Below are 7,966 nucleotides of genomic sequence, written 5' to 3'. Positions count from 1 at the left end.
GACAAACAATTAATGTGAATTTTTAGTTACGTGCTTTAGTTTTGTCGCACCAGATTTTTGGAGATTTTCATATATGGAATTTTATATTTTTTTTAATAAGTTAATTTGTTTAACTTTTACTAATTTTAAAAGAAGAATACATGAACTAATAATACATACAACTCAATAAAACATCGTTTAATGCCTACTTTATGATTTTATTCAGTTAAATACCAACAAGGTAGATTCCGTGCTTTAGTTTTGTCGCACACTGTATGTGACAGTAAGTTTTTTAATAGGAAACCTTATCACAATTTCTTACATTATATATTTATTTATTTTAAACTCTTGCTCTCAAACACATACATACACATATGTATGCACGGGATATTATTTCTTCAGTTAAGTAAAAACAAAAAAACTTTTGTGCGTTTTTAAGTAAAAATTCGTATACCAACAACGCATGGAGTTAAAACAATCTAATATAGCTAAGTTGTGCACTGCCTTACTCTCATACCGGAAAATTATGCGGAAGATTTTAAGATTTTGAAATTGCCGTCTATAAAATAACGTATTTTACTCGATGAAAATTTTGTTTTCAATTTAAAAGTAATTCGGATGGACTACACAAAAAAATAATGTCGCCAAATATCTAGATATCAGTGCAGTCTACCAATAGATGTGAATAAAACTATTAAAAAACTTACTGTAACATACAGTGTGCGACAAAACTAAAGCACGGAATCTACCTTGTCGGTATTTAACTGAATAAAATCATAAAGTAGGCAACGATGTTTTATTGAGTTGTATTATTAGTTCATGTATTCTTCTTTTAAAATTAGTAAAAGTAAAACAAATTAACTTATTAAAAAACGTCTACACCAAAGTTTTTTCTCAAAATAAACCTAATGATTCAATACGTGATCAAGTTAGGAAATTTAAAACAATTTGTCAAAGCGTTAGACGTGGAAGAACATTGTCTCAATTACATTTGATGAAAATTTTCGAAGCTTGGGAAAAGTTTAAAAAGCCCACTATTTGCTAGTCCTAAAAAACGGCGATTTAAGAAGTTACAAGGTTACGATGCAGAAGTTTTCAAGGTTATGAATGTTCTGGAAATTGAAGCTTGGAAGGTTTGTATTGAGCAAAACTTATAAAACCAGAAAACTGTGGTATATCCAAAATTGATCTTATATCACTGAAAAACACTGTAGACCAATGTAATTGATGAAAAGTAGTAAAATCGAAATTCTGCAACACAGTTAATTACAAATAAACCATTGAGAAGATTTTAAAAGCTTGTTCTGTAAAACGAATAAATAAACCTCAATTAGGAATTTCAAAGTATTTCCAAGATAACCACATCATAGTAGGTAGATAGCATGACAATAGCATGATTATGCAACTACTTTAATTTAAATACTTAAATCATTTCAGCCTAAATGCGATTGTTTTAATTATTTGAATAAATTAAATTATACTTTACGAAATGTTTTGGTAAGTACATATTTTATTATTTAAGAAAATATTGGACCTTCGGAGTTAAAATAAACAACCCATAAAACTATTTAAATAAGTAGGAATTACTTTGTCAACTTATTTTGGTTTATCATTTTTTTATCTTTGCAAATCTTACTTGTGATTTTTATTAATTTAATATAACAATAAGAAATTTTACTTTATCCATTTGAGATACATTCGGATCGGCTAAATAAACGCTGAAATTTTTGTTAATGTGCATCATTAAGATTTGAGATTAATAATTTCCCAAAAATTAGTTCAACTATTACTACCACATGCATTATACAAAAATTCGTATACAGCTACAACGTCATTTACCTTATTATTTCCATTTTATACACTATTTAAAAAAATTTAGATATTTAACCTACTTATTTCGGCAACAACCATAGCTTTCCTAAATTGGCTGACTTTGTAAACAGTATGACACCATTATATTTACACATGTAACAATTCATTTTGAACAAAATGTATGTATAAATATTCTATAATTATAATATATACAAGTATACTAAATTTATTTCCTTTTTTGTTATATGCCATATAAGGGTGTGCATGTGCACCTATATATGTGTGCTTTTTAGCATGTGTTGTGTGTGAGTAGTTGTGCAGTTTCCCTCAATATTGGCCTACATTACTTGCTTCTACTAAAATCAGACATACCTAAATGTTATATTAAATATTTAAGCTGAATTCAATATACTTTTGATTTTCATTATTATATCTCTTTAACATAAATAGGAATTTACAAATTTGAATCGAATAAACTAAATTACATTTATAACAGTTGTGTGTGTCGTGGACATCACTTAACTGAGAAATTTCAAAACGACTTAAAATAATGTGGTGGTAAATGATTTGTTGAAAATTATTTATTCAAAACAATACATGTTGAAAGTCGGCAATGTTTAAATGAATGTATATACTATATGGCATGTACATATTTATGTACCAGTTATGCACATTTCTTGCATTTTCAAATGAAATGTAACGCGACAGCAATTTTATATTGAATGGATGGGATAGTGTACGTGCATTGACTTAAAATGCACTGCATCAAGAAAACACATTGAAGGCAAAAGGTGGTCGGCCAAAGCTCAGCAATTATAGCCGGAGATAGCGACGAAATTAACGACTCAACAAATCAGCAAATCGCTTACTTGACAATTAAACACGGCACCTCGATCTGATTTCATTTGCTAATTCACCGCTTTTGGTATGAAACACAACAATGCCGAAATGCAAAGTTTTCAATCAAGTAGCAAAATAATTCGTCTTATAAGAATATTTATGTATATATTGCAGTGAAAATAGGCCAAACTAATTGGAACATTATTTTAAAATAATAATGGGAAAAAAGCTCAAAATAGCACAACATACAATATATCCTTAATCAAAATGAAAAGGGTATTAGTAAGGTAAGCGAGTTTGAATGTTTATTGACAAATTTATTTTCCAACCAAGTCAGAAATATTATGTACATATATGAAAATTAAATAAACCAAAACAGAAAGAGTATATCATCATAATGTTAGCAAAGTTTATTAATTGAATTTTTAAACCAAAACAGATGCGAGCAATTAATAACAGACGAACACGTCGATGTTGAATCATAGCAATCGCACATTACGCACGAGACATTAATTATTCATCTTTTATTATATACTTATCACCTAGATACATTTATCGAATTATTAATACTAAATATATGTATGTAAAGGGTGATTTTTTAAGAGCTTGATAACTTTTTAAAAAAAAAAAAACGCATAAAATTTGCAAAATCTCATCGGTTCTTTATTTGAAACGTTAGATTGGTTCATGACATTTACTTTTTGAAGATAATTTCATTTAAATGTTGACCGCGGCTGCGTCTTAGGTGGTCCATTCGGAAAGTCCAATTTTGGGCAACTTTTTCGAGCATTTCGGCCGGAATAGCCCGAATTTCTTCGGAAATGTTGTCTTCCAAAGCTGGAATAGTTGCTGGCTTATTTCTGTAGACTTTAGACTTGACGTAGCCCCACAAAAAATAGTCTAAAGGCGTTAAATCGCATGATCTTGGTGGCCAACTTACGGGTCCATTTCTTGAGATGAATTGTTGTCCGAAGTTTTCCCTCAAAATGGCCATAGAATCGCGAGCTGTGTGGCATGTAGCGCCATCTTGTTGAAACCACATGTCAACCAAGTTCAGTTCTTCCATTTTTGGCAACAAAAAGTTTGTTAGCATCGAACGATAGCGATCGCCATTCACCGTAACGTTGCGTCCAATAGCATCTTTGAAAAAATACGGTCCAATGATTCCACCAGCGTACAAACCACACCAAACAGTGCATTTTTCGGGATGCATGGGCAGTTCTTGAACGGCTTCTGGTTGCTCTTCACCCCAAATGCGGCAATTTTGCTTATTTACGTAGCCATTCAACCACAAATGAGCCTCATCGCTGAACAAAATTTGTCGATAAAAAATTTTCGAACCGAACACTGATTTTGGTAATAAAATTCAATGATTTGCAAGCGTTGCTCGTTAGTAAGTCTATTCATGATGAAATGTCAAAGCATACTGAGCATCTTTCTCTTTGACACCATGTCTGAAATCCCACGTGATCTGTCAAATACTAATGCATGAAAATCCTAACCTCAAAAAAATCACCCGTTATATGAGTAAATTCGTGTACTTATGCTAATTTTACGTGTACGTAGTGTGCCTAATGATTTAACAAAGCTATTGAACCTTGAAAAAATGTACCTTTCTTTCAATGATTGCTAAAAAGTAATTATTTAAAAGTATATATGAGTATTTGTGTCTTATAGCCTTTTCGTTTTAAACTAGACCTACTACCGTTAAAGATTTGTGCGCCAATAATGGCACGACGGTTTTGATTGTTACGAACTAACATTATATGTATGTCATCCCTACAAGCATACAAAAAACAAAAAACTTACTACAGTATACTCCCGAAAAGTAAATCGATTGGTATTTTGGGTAATTTACTTTTTCGAATAATTTACTTTTCCAAATATATACATAAATTATCTGTTTTTATAATATTAAATGCATTTTTAAACTTAAAAAATTCATTCATTTATTTGCTTCAATAAAACATATGGATTTACATGAAAAACATATGTATTTATTATGAAGAGAAAAAATTTTGAATATTCTTTTGTTTATTTTTTCTTTTGCAATATATTTTCTGACCATTTACATATGTATATATCTCAAAGTTTATTTACTAAACAGACGCGATAAACAAGAGAGTAAGTGTTTTTGCAACATCGTAAAAAACGCTGCTTGCTTCGTTTCGAATTTTTTATCACACTCTCTGAAAAGTAAATTAAAAAGTAAAATAAAAAATTAAAAAATTTACTTTTTCGAGGTGCATGTGTAATCTTAAAGGTGATTTACTTTTCCGCGATTATTTACTTTCTGAGAATTTACTTTTCGAGAGTATACTGTATTAGATATATATATATATATATGTACTTTATTAAAACGCTATATAAATATTTTTTTCATTGGAATCTCAAATAAATTAAGGGTCGCCACAGTGAGAAATTTTCGAAAAATCGATTTTTTTTTTGTTGCATTATCGGATAGTATACACTGTAATAAACATACTTTCAAAATAAATAAAATTAAATAAAAATTTAAATTATTACGGTCGCTACAATGTTTCTTGTAGAAAGAGAACAGGGTGGGGAACATAACGATTCCAAATAAACGCATTTTTTTCAGAATGGTGTTTTTCAAAACGGAAGAGTTTTGAAGATATCTAATTATACTTTGGACATTTTACATTTTTTAACATCATTCTCTATGGAAGCTATGGAAGCAATATTTTGAAATCTTCCTATTTTATTCTGCGAAAAACTCACGAAAAAATGACAAAATTCGACACTTTTTGTTCAAACCGCCGCCATTTTGTCAAATTTGCAAAAACTTCCTCCAGATTAATAATCTTTTCGAAATTACGGCTGCAATCGTGTCATTTCAACAATTTATTTAACTATTATACACCCAATAATTAAACATAAAAAAATTATTTTGTTAATATTTATGTATTTTGTATTGTAAGAAAAAAAACCGAACCGATTAGTTAATTTCCAATTAAAAAATAAAATCGCGAAAATCAGTGATTTTTCGGAGCGTCACACTGAGACGATCCCTTAAAGTCTAGCTTTTAACATAAAAATAATGCATCATTACTTTTCATAAATTCACAAAAGAAGGAAAAAACGGTATTAAATAGAAACAACAATTTGAATATTATTTATAACTTGGTTATATCTACATCGTATATATAAAAATGAAAAGCTATTTCCTTATACGTATGTATATACCAACAGCACGTCCAAATCACTTCTTTTATTCCCGCAGAAGGTCCTAACGAAGCCCTTTTTTTTACAAAATCATAGTCGATTTTTCAATTACTTTCGATGAAACAAATTTTAATTCAAGAAATTGTAATTAAATTTTTGTTTGTAAAATTTATTTAAAAAGCGAAAAAAAACAAGTAAGGAAGGGCTAAGTTCGGGTGTCACCGAACATTTTATACTCTCGCATGATAAAGTGATAATCGAGATTTCATTATCCGTCATTTACATATTACGGCTCAAATACCGTATTTGTGTAAAGTTTTATTCCGCTATCATCATTGGTTCCTAATGTATATATTATACAGAGAAGACATCAGATGGAATTCAAAATAGCGTTATATTGGAAGAAGGCGTGGTTGTGAACCGATTGCACCCATATTTCGTACATATTATCAGGGTGCTAAGAAAATATTATGTACCGAATTTCATTGAAATCGGTCGAGTAGTTCCTGAGATATGGTTTTTGGTCCATAAGTGGGCGACGCCACGCCCATTTTCAATTTTTAAAAAAAGCCTGGGTGCAACTTCCTTCTGCCAATTCTTCCGTAAAATTTTGTGTTTCTGACGTTTTTTGTTAGTCGGTTAACGCACTTTTAGTGATTTTCAACATAACCTTTGTATGGGAGGTGGGCGTGGTTATTATCCGATTTCTTCCATTTTTGAACTGTATATGGAAATACTTAAAGAAAACGATTCTGTAGAGTTTGGTTGACATAGTTATAGTAGTTTCCGAGATATATACAAAAAACTTAGTAGGGGGCGGGGCCACGCCCACTTTTCCAAAAAAATTACGTCGAAATATGCCCCTCCCTAATGCGATCCTTTGTGCCAAATTTCACTTTAATATCTTTATTTATGGCTTAGTTATGACACTTTATAGGTTTTCGGTTTCCGCCATTTTGTGGGCGTGGCAGTGGGCCGATTTTGCCCATCTTAGAACTTAACCTTCTTATGGAGCTAAGAAATACGTGTACCAAGTTTCATCACGATATCTCAATTTTTACTCAAGTTACAGCTTGCACGGACGGACGGACAGACGGACGGACGGACAGACAGACATCCGGATTTCAACTCTACTCGTCATCCTGATCACTTTGGTATATATAACCCTATATCTGACTCTTTTAGTTTTAGGACTTACAAACAACCGTTATGTGAACAAAACTATAATACTCTCTTTAGCAACTTTGTTGCGAGAGTATAAATATTTCGGCTATAATGATTGTATTTCGTCAAAATCTTACAAAACAAAAATCCATCAAAAGCGGTTATTCGACAAAATATGGGTTAATACCACCACCGCCGTACAGTATTTGTGTACATACAGTGGTGGTCAAAACATTTGAAATTAAATCAAATATTTATTTCTACCATTTTACGAAGAGTTTGCATTAAGTTTTTCGCGTTTCAAGAATGAACATATTTTTTCGTATTTTGTGACTTTTGTAATATTTTCGGTTGAAAATGGGAAGCAATAAATACAATTCGGACCTTAAAGGAAAAAGAAAAGAAGATTTTAGAAATGGACTATCGCAAAATGAAATATCTTTAAATTATTTCATACATAAATCAGCGATTTGCCGTATTATTCGGACTGAGAACATCCACACAGGTCACAGAGGAGGTGGTAGACCCCGTGCTACAACCGAAAGAGAAGACCGGCAAATAAAAAATTTCTTTACAAAATACCCCAAAGCAGTTCCAAGAGAAGCTAAAACCGAAGTTCAACTCGACGTGAGTCTCTCCACTATCCAAAAAACGGCCCTTGGAGTTTGGTTTGCGTAGTTACAGATGCACGAAAAAAACATGTGTCTGCAAAAAATAGAAAAGCGAGGTTGGGATTTGCTCGAACACACATATATTGGACTAAGCAGAACTCAACTTTATGGTGAGATGAACCAAAATTCAACCTCCGAGGGTCAGATAGCAAAGCTTATGTTATGTTCGGCGTCCGTGATGTGAAAAATATAACCCAAGATACACAACTGCCACAGTAAACCACAGAGGGGGTAATATAATGGTGTGGGGGTGCTTCTCCGGTAATGTTATTTGTCCAATTCATCGTATAGCTGACACGATGACAGTTGTAACT

Source organism: Bactrocera dorsalis, chromosome 3, assembly GCF_023373825.1.
Source record: "Bactrocera dorsalis isolate Fly_Bdor chromosome 3, ASM2337382v1, whole genome shotgun sequence".
Taxonomy (NCBI): domain Eukaryota; kingdom Metazoa; phylum Arthropoda; class Insecta; order Diptera; family Tephritidae; genus Bactrocera; species Bactrocera dorsalis.
The sequence above is the reverse complement of the archived record's forward strand: the minus strand, read 5'-3'. Positions refer to the sequence as shown.